Source organism: Pinus tabuliformis, chromosome 9 (genome assembly GCF_031772625.1).
Source record: "Pinus tabuliformis cultivar Carrire ecotype Pingquan chromosome 9, CPIR1, whole genome shotgun sequence".
NCBI classification, from domain to species: Eukaryota; Viridiplantae; Streptophyta; class Pinopsida; order Pinales; family Pinaceae; genus Pinus; species Pinus tabuliformis.
In genome coordinates, this window is record NC_142307.1 from 31,914,473 (window position 1) to 31,939,939 (window position 25,467).

Consider the following 25,467-nt stretch of genomic DNA (forward strand, 5'->3'; position numbering starts at 1 on the left):
TCATTACATCGAGCTGATCACCTCGTCCATTTACAAGCAATCTTTATGAGGTGTAGGCATTATCGTATTCGGTTGAACCCACAAAAATGTGTCTTCTGTATAGAAACGGGTCGATTGCTGGGATTTGTAGTTTCGAAAGCCGGCATTCGCGTTGATCCCTCAAAGGTTGAAGCTATCATCAAATTGCCTCCTCCTTCGAGTCTTCGCCAACTCCAAAGTTTGCAGGGGAAAGCAAACTTTTTACGGTGATTCATTCCTAACTACGACAAGGTTACAAAGGGTTTTACCCGGTTGTTGAAACAAAACACTCAATTTTCTTGGGATGAGATAGCTCAGAAATCTTTTGACGCACTCAAACATGCGTTGACCCATGCACCGTTGTTGCATCCTCCCAACTACAACCAGGATTACTTCTTGTATCTCGCTGCCTCCCATTCCACCATTGGAATGGTCTTAGTTCAGGAAGATGAATTCGGAACGGAACATGTGATATATTACCTTAGTCGAACGTTAAATCCAACTGAGCTAAAATACTCACATGTGGAGAAATTGGCATTGGCAGCCGTTCAAGTTGTCCAACGTTTTCGTCACTACATTTTACTACGTAAAACTACGGTAATTTCGGATTGCAACCCTATGATCTACATTTTGAACAAACAATTGCTAGGGGGAAAGTACTCTAAATGGATCGTTATCCTGCAGGAGTTCGACTTGGAGTTTGAGAAATCTAAGTCTAAGAAATCTTTAGTTTTTGCAGAGTTAATGTGTGACTTCCCGCGTGCTGACACGGAAACTGTGGCAGAGGAGCCCATTGCGGATGAATCTTTGTTTCTAATCAGAACTTTAGATCCGTGGTATGGGGATATCATCGTCTATCTCCAGACCCAATCCTTTCGGCCAGAAATTTCAAGGTCGGAACGTCGGAAAATTCGATTCTAGTCCCAACAATTATTGGAGATACTCTTTATCGCCGTGGGGCGGACTCTATTTTTCGACGTTGCTTAACTCACGAAGAGGCTGAAAGGGTTCTAAATGACTGTCACTCTGGAGCATGTGGCGGTCATATGTCTGGGTATGCCACAGCCCAAAAGATATTGCGCGCTGGCTATTTCTGGCCGTCCTTGTTTAAAGATTGTATTGCCGCGGTCCGAAAATGCCACAACTGCCAAATTTTTGATCGTAAGATGTGTGCTCCACCTGCTCCTCTCCACCCTATAATTGTCGTTGGTCCTTTTGCCAAATGAGGTATCGATTTTATTACATGTAACCCTCACTCGGCTGGGGGGCATGCGTATATCATCCTTGCGGTAGATTATTTTACTAAGTGGGCCGAGGCGATGCCTACATTCGAGGCAGACGGCAAAACAGCTGCAATTTTTGTGTTCAATCATATAATTGTTAGGTTTGGTGTCCCACAAGCGATAATCACCGATCATGGGCGTCATTTTCGAAACATTATGATGACTGAACTTACAGGCCAGCTTGGTTTACGTCACGATAGTTCAACCCCTTATTATCCACAAGCGAATGGTCTAGTTGAATCCATCAACAAAGTTTTAGTTATCATGATCCGACGAATCATTGGGATTCATCGGTCGAATTGGCACAACATGCTATTTTCAGCGCTTTGGGCGTACCGAACCTCAGTAAAAACATCAACAGGGTTCCCTCCTTTCCAACTAGTCTATGATTTGGAAGCCGTGTTACCCATTGAATGCGAAATCTCGTCACTGCAAATGGCCATCGAGTTACTTCCAGCCACTTCCGAAGAGGAAAATTGTTTGTTATACTTGGCTCAATTAGATGAGAATCAACGTGATGCTGCATTGGCGATCAAGACTCATGCAAAACGAATGAAAGCTCAGTATGATCGAAATGTGACTCCTCGAAATTTTTCGGAATGGGATCTAGTCTTAGTTTATGATCAAGCTAATGATAAATTAGACGCTGGAAAATTCGTTCCTATGTGGCATGGTCCCTATGTTGTCAAGCGAAAGCTAGCCAAAGGGGCTTATGAATTGGTAGAATTTGATGGGGACTCTTTGGGTAAATCCAGAAATGGCCTTTACTTGAAGAGGTATTATGCTTAAAAGAATGGGGTATGGAGATTTTTAGTTAGGATAGTTTTTCCTTCTAGCTGGTGTGTTTTAGTTTAAAAAGTGTGCTTAGCTTAGAGAGTGTTTTTCCGTCATTATTCATGCTTATCTTGGTTTTACTCTTGATATTGCAAATGTCGATACCTCTCCAAACATACATTGGATTTGCTGATGGTGCTTGTCGTAATACACGGAACATCTCTTCCGCAGCTTGGGTTATCTATTCGCCCTCTGACGAGTTAGTTTCTATGCATGGGGTAAGCCTCGGTCAAACAACAAACAAAATTGCAGAGTACAGTGCAGTGATTGAGTTATTGTCTGAATCTATTTCATTTGGGATTCGGAGTTTGATAGTGAGGTTAGATTCTGAACTCATTGTATTACAGCTTAATAGAGTGTATGCCATTAGAAATCCAGTTTTATTAAGATTATTTTTGAGAGTGTGTCTCTTGGAACGTGAGTTTGATTACATTGAATATAAGCATATTCCAAGGTCTTTAAATACATTAGTAGATGAAATTGCTTCTCGAATGTTAAATAGACATTTGCAATAATCATACATGTAAATTTAAAACCATTCCATAACATGATTTACAAGATAAGCTGGTAATAGTGATATATATAGGAGTGTGTCAAAAAATACATCGTCCTCGATCATAGGTTGAAAAACACCTTATGATTGGCAAAAATGATAAGTACAAAAAACAAAAATGTCACATGTGCCCACAATAGGTGATCATCCTATCACTGGTGATGATCTCTATAAGAAACCACTGCATGGGCCACCTTGCAAAGGAACCTCCTAAAATGTCACGGGACTCCAATCACGTAGCGCTGAAGTCGACGAGGAATGTCGTCTATAGTGGTCTCAGGAATATCTCCTGTCAAGCGCTCGAGATGACCCTCCAACTCGGCCAAAACCTCTGCTGATTCGTCCTGTGGGGTTGGCGCGGGTGCAACTGGTTGCCTCCTCTCGAAAGGCCGGAGAGCGGCTGGTCGTTGTGGACCTACATCTGCATTTGAAATTTTTACTATCAGTTTTGAGACGATGGGAAAATATAAAAAAATAAAATAAAATAAAATAGGAAAAGTTGAAAAGGATTTTACCTGACTCGTCCCATTGCTCTCCTGGTGGAAGAGCCATGTCTGGGTCACCACGGAAATCTATCCCAGCGTAAGGGAAGTCCTGAATGGAAAAGACCTGGTTTTCCAACCATTGGAAATACTCAGGTTTGAACCGAGCAACTTCTGTCCTCTCGTCCGGGTGATGGGCCATGACTGCGACCCATCGCATCAGTTTGGGCTCTCGAGGAAGCCCAACTCCAACAGTAAGGTGCTGTGGGATCAGCATAGGAACCCTCTCCAGGCCAAAACTCACGACCAACGCCCCATAACCAAAGGTCTTTAGTCGTCCGCTCTTGGCCCTGGTCAGTTGGCCTTTCACATTGGCCAGCACAGCATTGCACCAGTTGAAGATGGTGCCTTGAAACAAGGATAATTTTAGGGGCGAATGTTTGCCCTTTGGGGGAATTAAGGGGTTTTAAATTTTTAGTGGGCGAATATTTTGTATCATAGTACATTTTTACAAATCACCTCAAATAGCCCACCTTATTTTAAGGGAGAGGGTAAAAAAGGTAAATTTAGCCCTTGAAATTAGGACTTACAACCTTCCATTCGCCCATTTTCAAGAATAGGTTTTATTTAAGTGAATCCATTCACCCATTTTCAAGAATAGGTTTTATTTAAGTGAATCCTATGGGCCAAAGGCCCAAATACCATATTTATAAAAGAGGTATGGTAAATTAATAAAAATATAAATAAATGAGAGGTATGGTAAATAAATAAAACATTTTTTATATTTACTCCATAAGTCACCTTATATACATGCAAGGGTGTAAACAAATAAAAATATAAGTAAAGTGGAGGTATGGTAAATAAATAAAATGTCTTTTTATACTTACTCAAAAGCTATGGTAAATAAATAAAAATATAAATAAACTAGACGCATGGTAAATAAATAAAACCTCTTTTTATATTTAGTCCAGAACCCTCGTTCTATTTATGAAGGCTCAAGAAAGAGGTTTTATTTAAGTGAATCCTATGGGCAAAATACCATATTTGTAAAAGAGTTATGGTAAATTAATAAAAATATAAATAAACGAGAGGTATGGTAAACAAATAAAACATTCTTTTAATATTTACTCCATAATTCACCTTATATTTACGAACACTCAAAAAATGAGTTATATTTAGGTGAAACCTATGGGAAAAATACTATGGGACAAATACCATGGACTAGATTGTTATTAATACCATGCAAAAAAACATTATTAACCTAGTATTAATAACAATAAAAATGGCACATGGTATTGACCCATGGTATTGACCTGGAATGTAGCCTATTTAAATGGGGAATTAAACCAACATAGATCCATCTTTACTGTGGATCTACTAACCCGTATCAAATATCGTGATATGCAAACTAGCATAGAATGAAAAAATATTTGATCCGATCAAGAGTAAAAATGGATGTTGTAATTTAATGTATGTTAAACATTTTAGCTTGGTTAAAATAAAAAATAAAATAAAAGAGGTATGGTAAATTAATAAAAATATAAATAAATGAGAGGTATGGTAAATAAATAGAACATTTTTTATATTTACTCCATAAGTCACCTTATATACATGTAAGGGTGTAAACAAATAAAAATATAAGTAAAGTGGAGGTATGGTAAATAAATAAAACGTCTTTTTATACTTACTCAAAAGGTATGGTAAATAAATAAAAATATAAATAAACTAGACGTATCGTAAATAAATAAAACCTCTTTTTATATTAACCCTCGTTCTATTTATGAAGGCTCAAGAAAGAGATTTCATTTAAGTGAATCCTATGGGCCAAATACCATATTTGTAAAAGAGGTATGGTAAATTAATAAAAATATAAATAAACGAGAGGTATGGTAAACAAATAAAACATTTTTTTATATTTACTCCATAAGTCACCTTATATTTATGAACACTCAAAAAATGGGTTATATTTAGGTGAAACCTATGGCCAAAATACTATGGGACAAATACCATGGACTAGATTGTTATTAATACCATGCAAAAACCCATTATTAACCCTAATATTAGAATTAATAAAAATAAAAATGGCACATGGTATTGACCCATGGTATTCACCAAAATGGCACATGGTATTGACCCATGGTATTCACCTGGAATGTAGCCTATTTAAATGGGGGAATTAAACCAGCATGTAGCCTATGCTAAGATTCACTAGGACTTTACAAAGTTTTATTATTTAGTGAAAGACTCGCCAAGATCTTACAAGATTTTATAATTGAGTAAAATATTCGCCATGCCTGGTGACAGATTCGCCAAAAAATTATATATACATATTATATTATTGATAAAATCGCCTTCCATTTTTCCTATATACCATGGAGATTCGCCCATTTATTATATTTATAAATTTAGGGGGGGTTCTTAAAATTTTCCCTGCCTCGAAAGCAATCAACTGCCATACGCATCTGGGATCCGGTGGCAATATGTAATGCGGCAGCTCCCCAAAGTCTGGTGACAGTAAACGCAATCACCATGAGCTCAAGACGGGATATGGTCTTTATGTCTATCCCTTTGTCTCTAGCCTGGCTGTTGCAGAACTCTAGCCGGAGGCTATCGACAGACTGGCCACCTGGCCTAGTCCTGTGCAGAGTCAAGTCTTCGCCTCTCTTAGGCAAACCAGTCAAGAAATAAATGTCTGCCGGCTCGATTTCGAGCTGGTGGCCGCCAATGAAAAAACACTGGTCCTGTATGCTCCATCTGTCAACTAGCCATTGTAAGAAATCCACCTGATCCCTCATGCCAGGAATGGTCCAGAATTTGTACAATCCGCACGCCCTCAAAGCATCAAGTGAAGGCTGATGATTCCATGTGGCAGCATCCACGTCCTCATGTTCTCGTTCGCGCCAATCTAGCATGATGTACTCTCTGCATCAAGTATAAAGATTAATTAAATTGCTAGAAAATATTTTGATTGGTCCATTTTTGAGAATCTTTGGGTTCAAAACCCTTGCGGCGGGGTACGCACCTCCGAGTTAGACACAATGCGGGGGTCCACACTTTGTCTACATGGAAGGTGCAGGGTCCGCGGGTCCGCAATGGTAAACCTGCAGACCCCCGTGTGTGGTTTTTGCACCTAAAAACCCTCCCAAAAAATGAAATGAAGGACTAAATCAAAAAACTAAACGGTTGAAAATGAAGAGTAGGATGATGTGGATTACCTGGAGAAGACGACGCTCGATTCCGACGGTTGGATTTTCCACAATCTTCACGGGAAGTTTTCTAAGAAAAAGCACTATTTTCTCACCCAAACTCAAACGGTAAAAGTGAATCGACAAATGCCCTTTTTATAAGTTTTTTGAGTAAATAAATCGCAAATTTGTTTATGTTTCACTTTGAAAAGGTATTTTGCGACGCTTTTATCTATTTCAAATAGGTATGAGTAATGTTTGTGTTTTTGTGTAGAATAAAAGATTATTCAGGTGAAATCTATCATTTTCGACAGAAAAACATGTAGAGTCATCTTTAAGCTCTTTTCTGACTCCTAAAACATGAAAAGATTGCCGAGTGTTTCTTTTAAACTCGTTAAAACAGAATTAAAAGACGATCCACTTACAACTCTTTTCTGACCATAAAAACATGAAAAGATTGCCGGATTTTTGTCGTTTCGAATTTGATATTGGTTATAAAATGACGTGCCATTGATCGCTTGTTTACTTTTTCGGGTCAAGGGCACTAATAACGAAAAGTACTCCTTGGTCGTAAAAGATCAAGCGGTTCTCTCAAGTATTATTTTATACTTTTTCGGGCTTGGGAGACACAAATTTACGAAAAAGGTCAACCCTGGAGTCTTCTTAAGGTTTTTCAGACTCTCTAAAATTGAAAAACGCTGAGTTTCTCCTATACTGGACTCGTTAAAATTTCACAGTAAAGGACCTATTCAATTACAAACAGGAACGAACCACTCCTTCTTAGGGTTCGAATTTAAACTAAGTTGGACTCATCCGAAGGATGAGCTTATAATCAAGCAAATGTTATCCTCCTCAAGCTTGTCAAAAATAAAGAGGTACTTGCCAGAAATGGTGGGGGAGAAGAGAGAAAAATGATTCTGTTTGTCATACTTTATAACCACTCCTGAACACGACACTTTTATTCACCTGGGTTGGGAAATCCTTTGCCTAACAGTTGATCAAACCACATTGAAAGTCTTCAGCCGATTTCTGGGTATTAACTTTGGGTCAATTGTCACCAAGCCATCTGTCGTGTCATTATGTGTTCAAGAGGTCACTGCCAATAAGCCATTCATATGTAAAATATCTGTCATCCATCTTGACCATCCCTGAGTCAGTCCTTGCAACTAAATTTCTTCAACTTGATCTATGATTTCGTGTTGTGGGCTTGCCTACAATGGATCGCTTTCTATCGACATCAGCTCACTATCTAGAAAGATGATCTAGGAATCGTCAGTACCTTGAGATCTGCATGCCTCAATGGTAGGTTTCTCGCCTTTGACGACAGTTTACATCATTAAATTTCGATCGAAGGATTCCGTGATATGTTCGACATCAACACATTTATTCACATCTCATGGATTGTACTGGGTACTTTGAGAGCCATTGACATCACTGATGGTTTCTCTCACACTTGTTAACAGTTTACATCATTGACTGGTAATCAAGTGGTTTCTACCATGTTCGACATCAACACATTTATTCGCATGGATAGAATCGTACTATTTCGGGAAGTAGAAATGAAGACCCTGGATCTAGTTTCCACCATCCAGGCTGCGAGGAATTTTGTATTCATTATGGACTATTCATAAACAGATGGTTGCGTCCATACTGTGTTCACATGAGTCTATACTTGTGATGTTTTACAAGATCATTCCTATATCAGAGCAGTAGATAGTTTTCTAGTTAGTTTTAATCTGAGTATGGGAATGCCTACCTCAGCGATGATATGATCTCATATATATATCTTGCATTGAATGTTTTTACAAGTTCCGACCGGGCTCTCCACAAGATGATCCTCGAAATGATAAAGTACTTAACTCTTCCTATATGATAAATGAAATCCTCATCTACTACAGACTTCGCACTTTAAGGGGCAATCTGTTACACAAAAATATCATCACTATGATTATTTACAGTCAGTATGGGTCTATCATCACTTGTACTGTCCTCCTAAGCAAGTCTAAGACCTCAGCTCTTCAAATCAAGCTTTGGAAATGGGAGAAAGACATTAAAAATCAATGTAACTCTGGTTCCGCACTTTCTCTCATGGTCACCTGCAGTCCCACACCTTTTGTGTACAAAAGCTGCGTACCTACCCGCTCTATCCCTAACGGTGTAGGTGCGGACCCCTGTGAAAGTCAAAAGGCGCAAGTTTTATCTTACAAAACTCACTTTGGGTTAATTCTAGAGTTTTCTAGAAGGAATTTTGACGTGGATTGTTCGCTCTGAGGTGGTTCATGCATCCCAAAAGAGAAGGAGCTAATCCCTTGACTAAAGGAGCTATCCCTTTGAAGGAGGGCTTTATCCCTTTGAAGGAGGACCTAGTAACTTCCCTCCATTGCACTATAAATACAGGCATTGGGGTGAGGACTAGAGAGGTTAGAAGCTGAACATTTTGAGGGTAAATGCTGGTGAAATTAAGACTTCCTAGTTGAGTTTAAGAGGAGAGATCACATACCTTTTTGGCTTCATTGGGGAGTGAGTGAAACTTGTCAAAGTAGAGGAGACTTCTTGTTGGACCCTGGGAGGAGCTTGTACAGCGTTAAGGCAAAGGTTGTAAAGTTCTTCTTCTTTTGAATTAATACAATCAAACTCATTTTTCTCAACAAGTATCTTATGTTATTTGTTTCATGGACTCCTTGAATTTCATGTTAAATATGTTTTATGCAATTGGTTTTTCAGGTGCTATTTAATTTGTTTGCCTTGTTTGTGTTTGCAGATTCGCGAAAAGGAGCTCATTTGGATCAAAGGAGCGAGGGCATCCACAAGCTTGCGTTGGACCAAAGGTAGGCCCTAAAAACACTTGTTTGCTATTGTTTATTAAAGCATATTTAGAGAAAGATAGTGTCTGGTTGGTTTGCTTGTCATTAGGTCTTCTTTAGATTCTAGGAAGGTCTATTTTGTCCGCAAGATCGACTCATTCCATGCGACATAAACTATTATTAGAATTAGGAAGTAGTATTTAAACCTTCTCATGCATTTAGAGAAGGGTCCAGAAATTTGTCAAAAACTTGTCCTCGGAACATGCACTTCTGCACCCTCAGAGGAGGTTTTGATGAATGAATGGATCGAGGTTTATTAATGTTTGCATTTGATATCTGCTACTGATGTTGCACTTTTGTACTCTTAGTAGATATTAGAAAAATTAGAGATAAATCATTGTTGCTTGAAGCTTATGAGTAGGACCAGTCATAAATGGTACTTTTATCTCTTGGCCATTTCTGCTTATATTCTTAAAGTGATATACAATTTTTAGTTGTTTATATGTTATTGCATGAATGTTTGAGTTACCATTTGTCACTTTTGTACGGTGGAGTCATTTATTTATGTTTGATATATGAATAACTTGTTATGCGATATGCTGTTCACAACTGTTTTTCCTAACTTTTTATGCAAAGTAGTTCATCTTAATTGATTTTCATTCTTATGATAGCTGAATGATCTTTATTACCAGTTATTATTTGAAATCTCTTTAGATCACATAATAGAAGAAATACATCTCGGGTTAGCATAGATTAGATTTGGCTTTTTCATTAGATTACAATATCATAGAATTAGATTAAAGTAGCTTAGATTAGAACTCTTAGATCAGCAACATCCAACTCTGCACACACACACACCCTTAGATTGGGAAACTAGTCCCATTATCCCCAGTCGGACCCGCTATACCAAACGAATAAGGAGCTGCCAACCAAGGTCCAGACCGGGTGGGTATCCCCCTTGTTGTCAACCCGATTTTCGGGGCTTCAACAATTCCTTTACCTAATTCTTCGGACTTACCCGCGGATCTCTTGCAGTAATATTCATTGGGATTGTTAACCATGACTAGAACTGATTTGACCTCTCAACCATGTCTGCCACTATGGTTGAGACATTGAATGTTGCTTCCTCATCTATGTTTGCAACATCACTAGAAAATCATCTATATGGTGGCCTATCTGTCCCACCTAGTTATCAATATTTATTTGGTACCTTTTTTGGTGCATCTTCTAGTCCTTGGACCTCTTCCATGTCTTCTAATTTGGGAATGACATATGGTACTTCTCTTATGAGTGCCTCAAATTCTGTTCCTCTTCCTCCATCCATAGCCATGATTGAGCAGCAAGTTTTCCCTTATGTCATTGGGAAAGGCTACCTTCAACGACCTAACTCTTCTTTTGTTGGGTACCCTCCATCTAGATCATAGTTTCCTCCATCATCCCCTCCTCCTCTGGCAGGGGGGAAACTTGTTTTTGGTATACCTCAAATTGATAATCAACCTTATTATAGTCCTCCTTATCCTAGAATGGTTGCCAGTGTTTGGAAACCTACTTTTCCCATCCAATCTAGTTCATTTTGGGACCGATTGTTGAATCCACAACCTACACCATCTTCATCTCAAATTCCTATCTATTAATCAACACCCCAAAAACATCAAATACATGTGAGCCAACCTTTACAAGTTTTCGATCCATCACAACCGTTTCCCTCGGTATCTGGCACTTCCCAAGTTCCTCTTACTCAACTTGTACAAGGTACCTTACATTCTCAACCACTTAGATAAGGTACTCCTTGAGTTTCGATAGGTAAGATTATTCACAGCATGGTACAATCCGAATCAAACCCACCTTACCATGAGGCAATTAAAACCCCCATTTGGAAACAGTATGGACCATATCAAGGTATTCCTCATGTTCCTTTTCAAGGCCATAAAACCCAAACCCAACCATTCCAGAAGCTTTATCATCATCATGGGGTTGTACAACAAGGTCACTTGTATATTGGTTATCATACTCCTCCTTTTTCTAGTACCCAGGTTCCTTCTTATCAGAACCCTTCTTATCTAAGGATGCAAGTTCCTATTGCTCAAGCTATTCCTTCATATCCAAGTCATCCTCCTCCAGACTTTAACCAATAGTTGTCTTTTATGACACTCTTTAATTGCCAGACTTAATTCAGCTCACTAATGACCCCATCGCTCATTGGCCATGGTGGCCGATTATTCCCACTAAATTTCCTTTTTAGATCCCAAAATTCAATGGGAATCCAAGACAAGACTCGTCGACGCATGTTATGACATATCATCTATGGTTTTCTTCGAACTCCCTTAATGATGATTCTATTCAACTTCGTCTTTTCCAACAAATGCTTATAGGTATTGCAACTAAATGGTATAGTGAATTACCTAGAGCTTCGTTTCATGATTTTAGTACTTTAGCCACCACCTTCCTCACACATTTCCAGTTGCCCATCAGATATGAAACTGGAACGAAACTCTTGACCAAATTCAAACAATCAGATTCCACTCACATCTCAGATCACATTCATGAGTGGAGACATCGTTGTTAGTTGGTCAAGACTTATGTTCCCGATTAATTGTTAGCGGAATTTTTTGTCAAATCTCTTTTAGCACTATAACAGAAGATGTGGCTAAAGGTGGAGTCATGACCGAAGAGCAAGTTATTGCTTGTGCACAATATTTGGACCTTGTTTACCCCCAATCTGGCATGCTCTATGATAAGATACCAAATGCTCTGATACCTTTGAATATTGTTCCTCTTCCGCCTGGTAAAGAATCTCATGTCGTTGATGGCATGATTGGTTCTTCCAGTTCGCAGGCAGTGAGTAAACCATATCGTATTGATATTACTGCACCTGCTCAAAACACTCAATCCCATCATCCTACAACTTCTGCATCCAAGATAAATGTCATTTCATCTGATAAGGTCAAGTCTCAACAATAACCTATAAGAAAGAACAAAGGAAAAGTTAATAAAAAGAAATATCCCTCACCGTAGGATAAACAGACAAATAAGTCTTCCGATGAGAAACAGAAGCCTCGATACCCATGTTTGATTTGTAACAAGAATCACTTTGCACATGATTCTCCGCACTGTGCAGAAATAAATCAATTTCTTAAATATTCCACTTCTCTTGCTATGTTGACCAACCCATATTTCTGAATCAAGAGACACATATGGTTGCCCGGGACCCCTCTTCCTCCAACGCACTTTGATGCTTTCCTCCTCGAAGCTAAAATATGATGTTATGGTTGTAGAAAATCTGTGATAGGTTAACCCGATAATGCAATATAAATCAAAGCAGAATACTATAGCCTACTTCTACTATCAATTTATGGAAGCTTAAAGATCGAGCTGAATAATATAACCAGAAGAAGAAGAATCAATGGAACAATACACATGAAAATACTTTGGGGAAATCCTCAGCTAAAAACCCCACACTATTGTATTATCATACATGGTGGAAATACATAGGAATTATACAAATCCTTAGCTCTTATTAGATTCAGCCTTCATAGCTTGTCATCAGGGATTAACATGAGCTCTTACTATGTTTGGTTTGGTTATATGTTTTTCACTTGATAATCAGCACAAAACACGTCATAAGTCTGTTCATCAGGAGTAGCTTGGAAAGAGATTTCCAATGGTATATTACACTCCAAAAACCAGCTCCCGGATCAAAAGATATGACCGAATGAGTGATTGGCTCAAAGACCCTCCCAGGCAGCAATTCAGGTATTGAAATATCCAGAGGAAGCTAGGAAATGTCAGTGTCTGGTTTTGTGGCTGGACTGTGATAGAAAATAAGAGAACAAAGAATTTTAGGTCTTTTTCCATGCTGCTAATCCTCATCTCAACATATGGCGAGCTCGTTTATCTGCTTTGATTGAAAGAGATATCCTGTGCAGACGACGTTGTACATCGTTGACAGGGATATTGTTGGTGAAAAGTTTACAGCTGCTGGTCTCATTTAGATGTTCATTTAGTAATTGTTGTCATCCTTATTTACTGTCATTCATCAGCTTGTGTCTATATGCCTACCTAAATTCTCTTAGAGAAGGAGCTTATTGGGCGGTGTTGTAAGCTTTTCCAAGAGAAAATCATGGAACTCTGTTGTGAGCATGTCACTGCATTACCGTTCATCTACAAGTGTAAATGTAGATTTTGAGAGCCCATTTTCTTATATGATAGACACACTTTTGCAGTGATTGTAATAGTGTGATGTTGTGTGGTTGGTGCAACAGTGGAGCTTAGAGGTATGAATAAGGGAGGATGCATTTGGGTTGAAATTGATCATGGGAAACTATGGCACATGAGAGGAGTCTGATGTCACCAGTATTGTTCCCATAGCCAAACCAAGCATGTTCCAGACACAGTTGGTACTATTAGCACAACAAGAACATCAACGCAAGAAAGAACAGTAAGACACATCTCCTGCAATAGGCAGAAAGCCCACCACGGTTAAGAGATTATCCTTGTCTTCATCAGGTCTGAGAAATCCATCAACTCCCAGGGCTGTAGAAGACCTGAGACAGGACTCTGGATCCAACGTGTTGGTTTTCACATTGTTTGAACTAAAGGTCATCACCAAAAGTTTCTGTTCCGATTATATTTTGGGGGAAGGAGGCTTTGGAGCTATATATAAAGGTTATGTAGATGAGAATGTTAGAGCAGGCCTCAAACCTCTGCCTGTTGGAGTGAAGGTTCTCAACAAAAATGGTTTTCAAGGCCACAGGGAATGGCTGACGGAAGTTATTTTTCTAGGATAGCTGATTCATCCCCATTTGGTTAAACTGATATGTTACAGTTGCGAGGATGACCATAGATTGCTTGTTTACGAGTTCATGTTTCGTGGCAGTCTCGAGAATCATCTATTTTGGAAGGCATCTGTTCCTTTGCCTTGGTCTACAAGGATGATGATTGCACTTGGGGCTGCCAAAGGGCTTGCTTTTCTTCATGGAGCAGAGAAACCAGTTATCTATAGAGATTTCAGAACATCCAACATTTTATTGGATTCAAACTATACAGCTAAGATATCTGATATTGGACTTGCAAAAGATGGACCGCAGGGAGATGAAACTCATGTTTCGACACGGGTCATGGGGACATATGGTTATGCAACTCCTGAATATGTTATGACTAGGCATTTGACGGCTAGAAGTGATGTCTACAGCTTTGGTGTAGTGCTCCTTGAGCTATTTACTGGAAGACGGTCTATGGATAAGACTAGACCAAACAGAGAACACAACCTGGTAGATTGGGCTCGTCCACTTTTAATGATAAGTGGAGGTTGCTGCAGATTATTGATCCTACACTGTAAGAACAATATTCCATGAAAGGTGCCCAGAAAGCTTGTAGCTTGGCCTATCTGTTGGAAATAATACTGAGAGGGGGGGTGAATCAGTATTATCAAATTCTTTTCAATATATCTTCCAAATCTATACTTTAATTTATTCTTCAGATATTGATCATTAATTTGTATGTCAATACCATATAATAATGAGCAAGAACAAGAAAAACAAATAGTCACACCAAAGAACACCAGATATAAGGTGGAAACCCAATGTGGTTGAAAACCACCTGCTGCAATATGTCTCTATCTTCTTTCAATTAGAAACTTCTTTTACAATGATTTTGTACTGGCGCAGTCCTTTACCAGTACGCAGGCTGCAACCTGCTGAGAGCTACAACCCTCTCTCATTTTCCAGTCTCTCCTGGAAGGGAGCTACAACCCCCTTATCTCTTGTACTAGTTGAACTACTAGTACGTAGGAGTTGACCTACTTCTTTTCTTCCAAGGACCACTTTTCATAAATTTTCAAACTGGATCCATGAACATCGAATAATCATCAAGTACATGTGAATCAACCAATCTCCTTTTACAATCACCGAATGAATCAACCAATAATTTCTCAGAATGCAGTAACCAAAAAAGAAATACCAGTAATCTAAACCCATAACTCTACAACAATAGATAAAAGGTAGCCAACAAATATTTTAAGAAAAGTCTGCAACTTCACCAATAGAAACCTGCGAATATCCGCAGTTCTTCTGTGTCTGGACTGCATAGCTTTACACCCGCACTGTCTACCCGACAGCGTACCTCCGCACCTGCGCCTTCTGCTTCTCTGCGTACCTCCGCACCTATGCCTTCTGCTACGCTGCGGACCCCTGCACCTGCGCCTTCTGCTGCTCTGCGTACCTCCGCACCTGCGCCTTCTGCTACGTTGCGTACCTCCGCACCTGTGCCTTCTACTGCACTGCGGACCCCCGCACCTGCGCCTTCTGCTGTGCAGTGGATCACCTGCGGACCTTCGAATAGAGCCAAATTAACAGTCCTCCAATGTGCCACAGACAGTCAGATCCACAGATCTGATCATGCGCTAGAGAGATCACAACCTATCAATAGATTCACCTTACAATTTATAGATTTCACCTTGATTTAGATCTAGCTTTTCAAACCGATCACCCAAAATTTCAGATCTTAAGATATTCAAATTTCACAAGTGACTAGCCAAATGATCTCCTTTCCTTTTTATAGGCAAGCCCTTACTCAAACCATGGATCAAAACCATATAAAACCAATACAAGGGACCCAAAACCGGGGTTCGATAATTTAGATGTTATACCACAGACCAAAACCATATGATCATATACGTCAGAATAAATACCATGGACCACCATATGATTTCCCACATGCAAGCGCTTTTCTCTGCATGAAAGTGCGTGTACTGGGGTTCGCACCTTCTATTCGGATAACCTGCGGACATGACTACACTTTGTGAATGGCGTGCTTGCGGGTCTGCACTTTTTGAACGGAGTACCTGTGAACCCCTTATTTTCTATCATTTTGAGAGCCTGAACAGAGATTTTCCACTTGAGTGAGTTGCCATCAAGTACAACACCTGTGCCATAGCGCCAAACCTGAATCATAATGCCAACAATCTCCCCCTTTGGACTTGATGGCAACCCCAAGATCCTCAAAGTCATTCTCCCCCTTTGTCATCAAGGGCAAAGGGTTATGCTCCCCTTGAGAACATGCTGAAAACTCTACTCTGCTGAGCTAATCATGCTCCCCCTGACTGTAGGCCAGATCTGTAAAAGAAAATTTCTTCAAGAAGAACCATAATCCACCATACATCATGAATGGCCTTGACAAAAGAGATATAAGACATAAAGACAAAACATTAGCAGTAACATTCATATCAACATCCTTCTGAACTTTCTCCTCCAAGATCTTCTATAATGTATAAATGCTCCCCCTGAACCTGTGCCAGATGGTCTTTGACCAATCCATAAACCAGCAAATGTACGCGTATACCCCATATGAAACTCGCGTACAACCAACAATCTCTGAAACAGATAAGATTCAACAACAATATGATGCATCAACTACCCCCAGCTTTTGCCTAAGGTATTCAAAGGTCTCCCTGGGCAGTGGTTTGGTGAGTATATCAGCAACTTGTTCCTTAGAAGGAACATACTCCAACTTGACCTTTTGTTCAAGCACTTGTTCCCGAAGAAAATGATATTTGATAGGTATATGCTTGGTCTTTGAATGCATGACTGGGTTCTTTGAAATGTTGATAGCACTTGTATTATCACATAGGATGGAGATAGGTGGAGTACAAGTGATTTGAAAGTCCTGCAAGGTTTGCATCATCCAAAGAAGTTGTGTGCAACAAGATGCAGCAGCCACATACTCTGCTTCAGCTGTAGATAAAGCAATTGAACTTTGTTTCTTGCTGAACCAAGATACTAATATGGAACCCATAAAGAATGCAACCCCACTAGTGCTTTTCCTGTCATCCACGCTTCTGGCTCAATCTGCATCTGTATAAGCATGAAGTGTGAGATATGTATCTCTAGGATACCATAAGCCATAGTTTTGAGTTCCTTGAAGGTACTTGAAGATTCTCTTAACTGCCTGAAGATGAGTTTCCTTTGGATTTGCCTGAAATCTTCCAACTATTCCCACTGCGTGCATGATATCTGGTTAGGTACTTGTCAAATAAAGAAAACTTCCAATCATGGATCTATAGGTTGGTTGATGCACTGCTGCAGATTCATCATTTGCACTGAGGTTGCATCCTGTAACCATAGGTGTACATACTGGTTTTGAATCTTCCATGCCATACTGCTTCAAAATCTGCTTGAGGTACTAGGTTTGAGACAAAAAGATACCGCCTTCATTTTGTTGGATTTGCAATCCAAGAAAATATGTCAGTTCTCCAAGCAAAGACATTTCGAATTCTTTCTGCATCACCAAGGCAAATCTTTGACTCATATCTTCTTCATTGTTGCCAAAGATAATATTGTCTACATACACAACAAGTATTAGCAATTTATCATTTTCAATTTTTATATAAATATTGCTATCTGTTGATCCTTTTGAAAAACCCTGTTGATGAAGATATTTGTCCAAACAGTAGTACCAAGCCCTTGGAGTCTGTTTAAGACCATAGAGAGCCTTTTTTAGTCTACATACAAGATTTGGATCATTCCCAAGAATGAAACCATCTGGTTGCTCAATGTACACTTCTTCTTCTAAGTCTCAATTCAGAAAGGTTGATTTCACGTCCATTTGAAATACTTTGAACTTCTGAAAGCTTGAGAGAGCAAGGAACATTTGGATGGCCTCAAGTCTAGCAACAGGAGCAAAAGTTTCTTCAAAGTCTATTCCTTCTTGTTGAGCATACCCTTTACAAACAAGTCTGGCCGTGTTTCTAATCACTTCCCCATTTTCATTCAACTTGTTTTTAAAGATCCATTTTGTCCCTATAACATTCTTATCTTTTGGTATAGGAACCAACTACCAAGTGTTATTCTTTTTGATATGCTCAAGTTCTTCATCCATTGCCTTGACCTAGCATTCATCCTTGAATGCCTCTTTTACATTTTGTGGTTCAGTGGAGGAGAGCAATGCCAAATAGCTTGAGGCTTCTGCAATTGTTCTTCTTGTTTGTATACCTGCCTCTTTCTGCCCCAAAATTTGAGATTCTGGATGATTCTTCTGAACGTACCTGGATGGATTCTTCTCTTCTATCCTTATCTGTTCCTCTGGTGCCTCTTGAGGTTCTTTTCCATCATCAGTCTGATTTGAAGGATGGACTTCATCCTCTTCGATATTTTCATAATTTACTTCCCTAGGAATGTTTCCTTCTTCATCAACCACTACATCAATGCTGTCAACAATTCTTCCAAGTCTTTTATTGTAACACTTGTATGCTTTGCTGTGGGGAGAATAACCAAGGAGAATGCCTTCATCTTCTCTAGGTTCAAATTTTCCAAGATGTTCATCATTATTCTTAATATAGCATTTGCTTCCAAAAATTTTGAAATGTTTTACCGAAGGAGTCTCACCATACCAGAGCTCATGAGGAGTTTGAGTGTTGTTCACTCGAACATTTGTTTTGTTGAGAATAACAACCGCAGCAAATGCAGCTTCACCCCAGAATATTGCGAGAGTTCTAGACTCATCAAGCATAGCACAAGCCATTTGTTGAACCGTCCTGTTCATCCTTTCCACTACTCCATTTTGCTGAGGAGTCCTAGCTGTAGAGAATTCCTTTCTTATTCCATGTTCTTCACAGAAGTTGAAAAAATCTTTCGAGGTAAACTCCCCACCTCTATCAGACCTGAGGCATTTGATTTTGTGATCTGATTCGTTCTCCACCAAGGCTTTGAATGATTTGAACTTTTCAAAGGCTTCATCTTTGTGCTTCATAAGTCCTATCCAACACATCCTGGAAAAGTCATCAATGAATAGTATGAAATATTCTTCTCCTCGAGGTGACATTTTCCTAGATGGGCCACATACATCAATATGGACAAGTTCAAGTGGCCTGCTAGCTGATCCTTCCTTCTCAGGGAAGTTAGTTCTAGTTTGCTTACCAAATTGACATGATTTGCATATTGTGTTGTCTGGAATTCTGATGTCTGGAAGACCACGAACTTCCTGGTACTTGCATGCTTTCCTTATCTATGAAAAGCTTAGATGCCCCAACCTCCAGTGCCATAACCAGTGTTCATCATTTTTGCTCAAATAGCATTGTTGTTGTCCTTATTCAAATATGTATAAATTATTTGGAGTTCTTATGCCTTTGATCACTGTTTTTCCTATATCAAGATCACGAACACTACATCCATTTGATCGAAATATTACCTCAGTTCCTTGATCGCACATCTGACTGACACTCAGTAGATTATGCTTCAAGCCATCAACATACAAAACATTTCCAGCTTTGACTTTTTCTTTCAACTGAACAATGCCTTTTCCTTTTATGACTGCAGGGGTATCATTTCCAAAAGAAACTTTCTTTCCCTTTTCTAAAGCACTATATGGTTAAAGTTTTTCTTTATCACCTGTCATATGCTTCGAACATCCACTATCGATGTACCATTGATTTTCATGTCCTTCTGCATATAAAGCTATCCCACATCTTTCTGGTTTCGGTTCCTTCATTCTCCATGTTCTGGCATTTGAGGTTTGTTCCTTCTGAGTTGTCTTCCGAAACCTGCTCCTGCATTCAAAATCTTCATGACCGAAGTTATTACAAATAGAACATTCAATTTCACTTTCAAGGGCGGAAAAGTTGTTATAGATCCTTTTCGTGATTCCAGTCATACTTCTTTGTTTTTGAGCTTCTCTAGTCATGATTGTCTTATAGGCAACACATTGAGCTGCTTTTTGACCAAAGTTATGGCAAGAGAAATATTGGCCATTGAAGAAACTCCTGTGATTTTCAAATCTATCAACCAATCTATTGTAGTTTCTACTGACATCCATTCTTGAGGCAAATTGGGAAGCTTTTACGTGTGGCTGGTTTTGGCTTCTGTTTGTCCTTAAGGTAGATTGCCCCCGATTTTCTTGATAGTCTTTGTTCATTCTTGAGGTAAACTGTCCCTCATGATTTTTATTAGACCTTTACTTGCTCCTTCTTGCTGCATCAAGATAGCTTTTGGAGGTGGATGCTTGAGATGCTTCTCCATTATATCCAAGATCTGTCTTGATTAGTGGAGAACGTTGCACATTGATAATCTCATCCATAGTTTCAGATCCTTTAACAAATTTAAGATTAAGAGCTTTTGTTTTCTCAATCTCTTTTCTAAGACCAACAATTTCACATTCTAATTTTTCATGATGTTTTTCCCTTTCAGCCAGTTGACATTGCAGAGAATCAATAATCACATTTTTCTCTTCTAAACAAATTTAGAATTTAGAAATCTCTTCATAAAGACCTTCTTCATCTATAGTATCCATGTAATCATCATCTTCAAAAGCCATTAAAAGTTTATAATTACCTCGTTCATCTTTGTCACTATTTGAAAGTCCATCACTATCTTCATGAGTGTAATAGCTTTTCTTATTTGCATTCTGTTTCTTGTTCCATCTAACAGGTTCCTTTGCCTTGTCAATCTTATCCTTATGAGGACATTTAGCAGCATAGTGACCGACTCTTCCACAAGCAAATCATTTGAAAGGTAACTTACCTCGGAATTGTCCAGCACTCCGTTGAAGGTTTTTGACAAAATTTGATTCTTCTTCTTCTTCTGACACGTATCCTGACTCACAGTAATCTCCTTTGCCTGAAGCCTTGAAGGCAGCTTCTCTCCTGCCTGATGGTCCTCCTTTCCTCATTTCATAAGCAGTCAGAATTCCGTGCAGCTGTGACATGGTAAGGTTTCGTAGATTCTCTTTCTATTCTATTGCAGAAACTTTAGATTCAGACCTAGGGGACAAAGATATTAGAACCTTTTCAACCACAACAACCTCTTTTATTGATTCACCCAAATTTTTCATACAATTAACAATCTCATCTACACGAAGTAAATAGTTAGCCACACTTTCATCATTGTGCATTCTGAGATTTTCATACTGAATTCTGAGGGTTTGAAGTTTTTCTCATTTTACCTGTTCTTCTCCTTCATAGCTCAGAACAATCTTGTCCCATATTTCTTTTGCGGATTCATACTGCATAACCTTCACGAATTCTGATTGAGATAGACATCCTAATAGAGTATTGACATCCTTTGCATTTGTTTCATATTTCTTCTTCTCAGCCGGATCTGTAGGAGTTGCTGATGGAAAAGTGTACCCTGTATCTATGATGTCCCAGACTTCTGTACCAAGAGATTGAAGATAGGCAGTAACTCTTACCTTCCAATATACAAAGTTTGACCCGTCAAAAATTGGTGGCCTGATAGATGCTTCTCTCTCGTAGTTTCTCATGATGATGGATCTTCCTTCAAGTGATCAAGCTTCTTCAGAAGAACCTCGCTCTGATACCAATTGTTGGAAATAATACTAAGAGGGGGGGTGAATCAGTATTATCAAATTCTTTTCAATATATCTTCCAGATTTATACTTTAATTTATTCTTCAGATATTGATCATTAATTGTATGTCAGTACCATATAATAATGAGCAAGAATAAGAAAAACAGATAGTCACACCAAAGAACACCAGATATAAGGTGGAAACCCAATGTGGGTGAAAACCACCTGTTGCAATATGTCTCTATCTTCTTCAATTAGAAACTTCTTTTACAATGATTTTGTACTGGTGCAGTCCTTTACCAGTACGTAGGCTGCAACCTGCTGAGAGCTACAACCCTCTCTCGTTTTCTAGTCTCTCCTAGAAGGGAGCTACAACCCCCTTAGCTCTTGTACTAGCTGAACTACTAGTACGTAGGTGTTGACCTACTTCTTTTCTTCCAAGGACCACTTTTCATAAATTTTCAAACTGGATCCATGAACTTTAAGAGAAGATCTTCGGCGAAAATCACAAGACAAATATTTTATTTATCTATATATCTTACCTAATTTAACTTATTTTCATAAATAATAATAATAATAATAATAAAAAATTAATAATAATATTTTGACTACTAATATTAATAATATATTAATATCAAGACTATTTTACTAATATAATATTAATTATATTTAATAAATAACTTAATTAAACAAAAAATTACTTATATTATTAATATAAAATAACAAATAATTTAATTAAATTACCTTTTCTAACTAACCATTTAAATTATTTTATTGATATTTTTAACCTTGACTGTATGATTTTAATTGATATATATATATATATATATATATATATATATAATATTAACATTAATTAGTGAATAATTTAAATAAATAAGTGAATTATCTTCTTAAACTAACCTATTTTGAATCCTAACTTTTATTAATAACCTAATATTATAACTTTCATATATATATATATATATATATATATATTAATAAATTAATTAATTTTTTAAAAATATTTTTTGTATTAATATTAAAATAATAATAATATTAAATTAATGAATAGTAATTTGACCTCGGTCCGTAGGTCAAAATTATCCGTTGGTCGATTTAGCCGTTGGAGTCTCTGCTCAGACTATTTAACATGCTAAGTTGGATTTGTTTCTTCAACTTGTCCTGACGATGAACCACACTAGTTGGTTCAAAACGCGTCGACAAATGATTTATTGTAGGTTTTAACCCTGTACAGAAATTACCTGCATACGAATTCTTAAACAAAGAAAATAAACAATGCGAGAGCATAACCCATAAAACACATATGCACAGAGATTTTTCCCTGGATCCCAAAACCGAGACTACCAGCTTGATTTTTCATTATGTTCCTTTCAATGTTACAATACATATTTATACATGCCGAAGCATCCAATACCATGGACCGAAATCCATCGCGTCCAATACCATGGACCGAAAACCATCGCGTCCAAAAAACATGTGGGAAAATCATGCACAAAACCATAGGTGGGTCCGCCCAACCTAACATATGGTCCAAAACCAAAATTTTTCGGGGCGCTACCCCGGACCCCATAAAGTGGGGTTACGGGTGCCCTTCAAACCCCCTATTAACTACGTGGAAAGAATATAACACAACCCAACAATCTCCCACTTGTTGTTTTCTTTCCACAGGGGACCACAGAAGAGCTTAGTCATTTTTTTTTCAGCCCTGAGATTCCCATTGCTTCTCTACACCAAGAGAAATTCTCAGAGCTCACAGATTTTGTCAATGCATCTGTAGTATTCTTCAAAGTGTCCACCTTTACCAGCAACACCTTTCTGTCTTCTATCATACCCCTCACAAAGTGATACTGAACATCAATGTGCTTTGTCTTTGAATGATAAGCACGGTTCTTTGCCAAGAAAATTGCACTTTGGCTGTCACAGTCTATTCTTATAGCTCCCTGTACTAACCCCATACTTGAACACAATCTCTGCAACCAAACTGCTTCCTTGCTTGCATGAGTGGCTGCCATGTATTCTGCCCTGTAGTTGATAGTGCCACTACAGATTGTTTCTTACTCATCCAACTGACTGCACCTCCAAATAGGTTAAACACATACCCACTTGTAGATCTTATCTGATCCAGATCTCCAACCCAGTCTGCATCAACAAAGCCATGAATATCCAACACTCTGTCCAATCCTGGTCTTCCTTGGTAGCACAAACCATAATCACTAGTGCCACACAAATACCTGAAAACCCGCTTCACTGTTGTCCAGTGCTCCTTCCCAGGTTTTGACATAAACTTGCTCAATACTCCCACTGCATGTGCAATGTCTGGTCTAGTACAGACCATTGCATACATCAGGCTACCCACTGCACTTGCATATGGAACACGAGACATGTCCTCTTCCTCTTCTTGTGTCTTGGGACACTGTTCAGCAGATAACCTCACACCTACAGGAATAGGAACCTTCACTGGTTTACTATCCTGCATATTAAACCTCTGCAATATTGTCTCGGCATACTTCCTCTGGTTTAACCAGAGCTTCCTCTTTGATCGATCTCTTTTAATTTCCATGCCCAAAATATAGTTTGCAGCACCAAGATCTTTCATGTCGAATTTGGAGGACAATTGGGTCTTCAAATCCTGGATAATTTCTTTGTCATTTCCAGCCAGCAACATATCATCCACATACAAGACCAGATAAATAACACGGTCACCAATTAATTTAAAATACACACAATGATCTGCTTTGCTTCTGGTGAAGCCAAGTCCCCGTATAAATGTATCAAATTTCTGATACCACATCCTCGGTGACTGTTTTAACCCATACAGAGACTTCTTTAACTTGCATACCAGTTCTTTCTTACCCTTCACCGCAAAGCCTTTAGGTTGCTTCATGTAGATTTCCTCTTCCAAATCCCCATGAAGAAATGCTATCTTCACATCCATCTGTTCTACCTCAAAATCAAAAGCAGCAGCAACAGATAAAAGTAATCTAATAGAAGTTACCTTGGCAACAGGAGAAAAAATATCACCAAAATCAATTCCTGGCACCTGGGAATAACCTTTTGCTACCAACCGAGCTTTGTATTTCTCCACCTTTCCTTTCGCATTTGTCTTCTTCTTGAACACCCATTTGATGCCAATAGGTTTCCTTCCAGCCGGTAACTCCACCAGATCCCAAGCCTCATTTTTGTGCAAAGATGCCATTTCATCAACCATGGCCTCTTTCCAGACTTTTCCATCCTCTGAATCCACTGCTTCCTTCACAGTTCTGGGATCATCATCAGTAACAAACAAAGCAAAAGCAGATGGACTATACCTTTCTGGTTGCCTTCTTTCTCGAACTGATCTTCTCACAGCCAGAGTTTGTGGCTCTTCATCTTCTGATTCCTCTTCTAATGTAGAGTCTGATTCTTCCTCCTTTGGCTCAAACTCTATCTTCTCAGGTTCCTTTGGTTGGATTTCATGTTGAATAACATATTTTACCTCTCTAAACACCACATCTCGGCTGTACACAACCTTCCGTGTGACTGGGTTCCAAAGCTTATAACCCTTTAAACCATCCTTATACCCAATAAAGATGCACTTTTCAGATTTACTATCCAACTTGGTTCGTTTCTCCTTTGGAACATGTACATATGCATCACATCCAAATACCCTCAGATGTGAAAGAGAGGGTTTCTTACTAGTCCATCCTTCTTGTGGAGTCTTATCCTCCAACGCTGATGAAGGTGACCTGTTGACTAGGTAACATGCAGTATCCACCGCCTCTGCCCAGAATTCCTGTCCTAACCCAGCACCACTGAGCATGCTTCTTGCCCTTTCCATCAACGTCTTGTTCATTCTTTCTGCGACTCCATTTTGCTGAGGTGTATATGGAGTAGTCTTCTGTCGTGCTATACCATGCTTCTTACAGAATTCTTCAAATTCCTTGCTGCAAAATTCTCCACCATTATCTGTCCTCAACACCTTTATCTTCTTCTCTGTCTGATTTTCCACCAGAGCCTTAAATTCTTTAAAC

General features: G+C 38.8%; 1 pseudogene; it reads left to right on the forward strand.

Moving 5' to 3' along the window:
• Positions 1–25,467, forward strand: part of LOC149146954 (putative serine/threonine-protein kinase PBL8 pseudogene) — a 69,621-nt pseudogene that overhangs the window by 40,659 nt on the left and 3,495 nt on the right.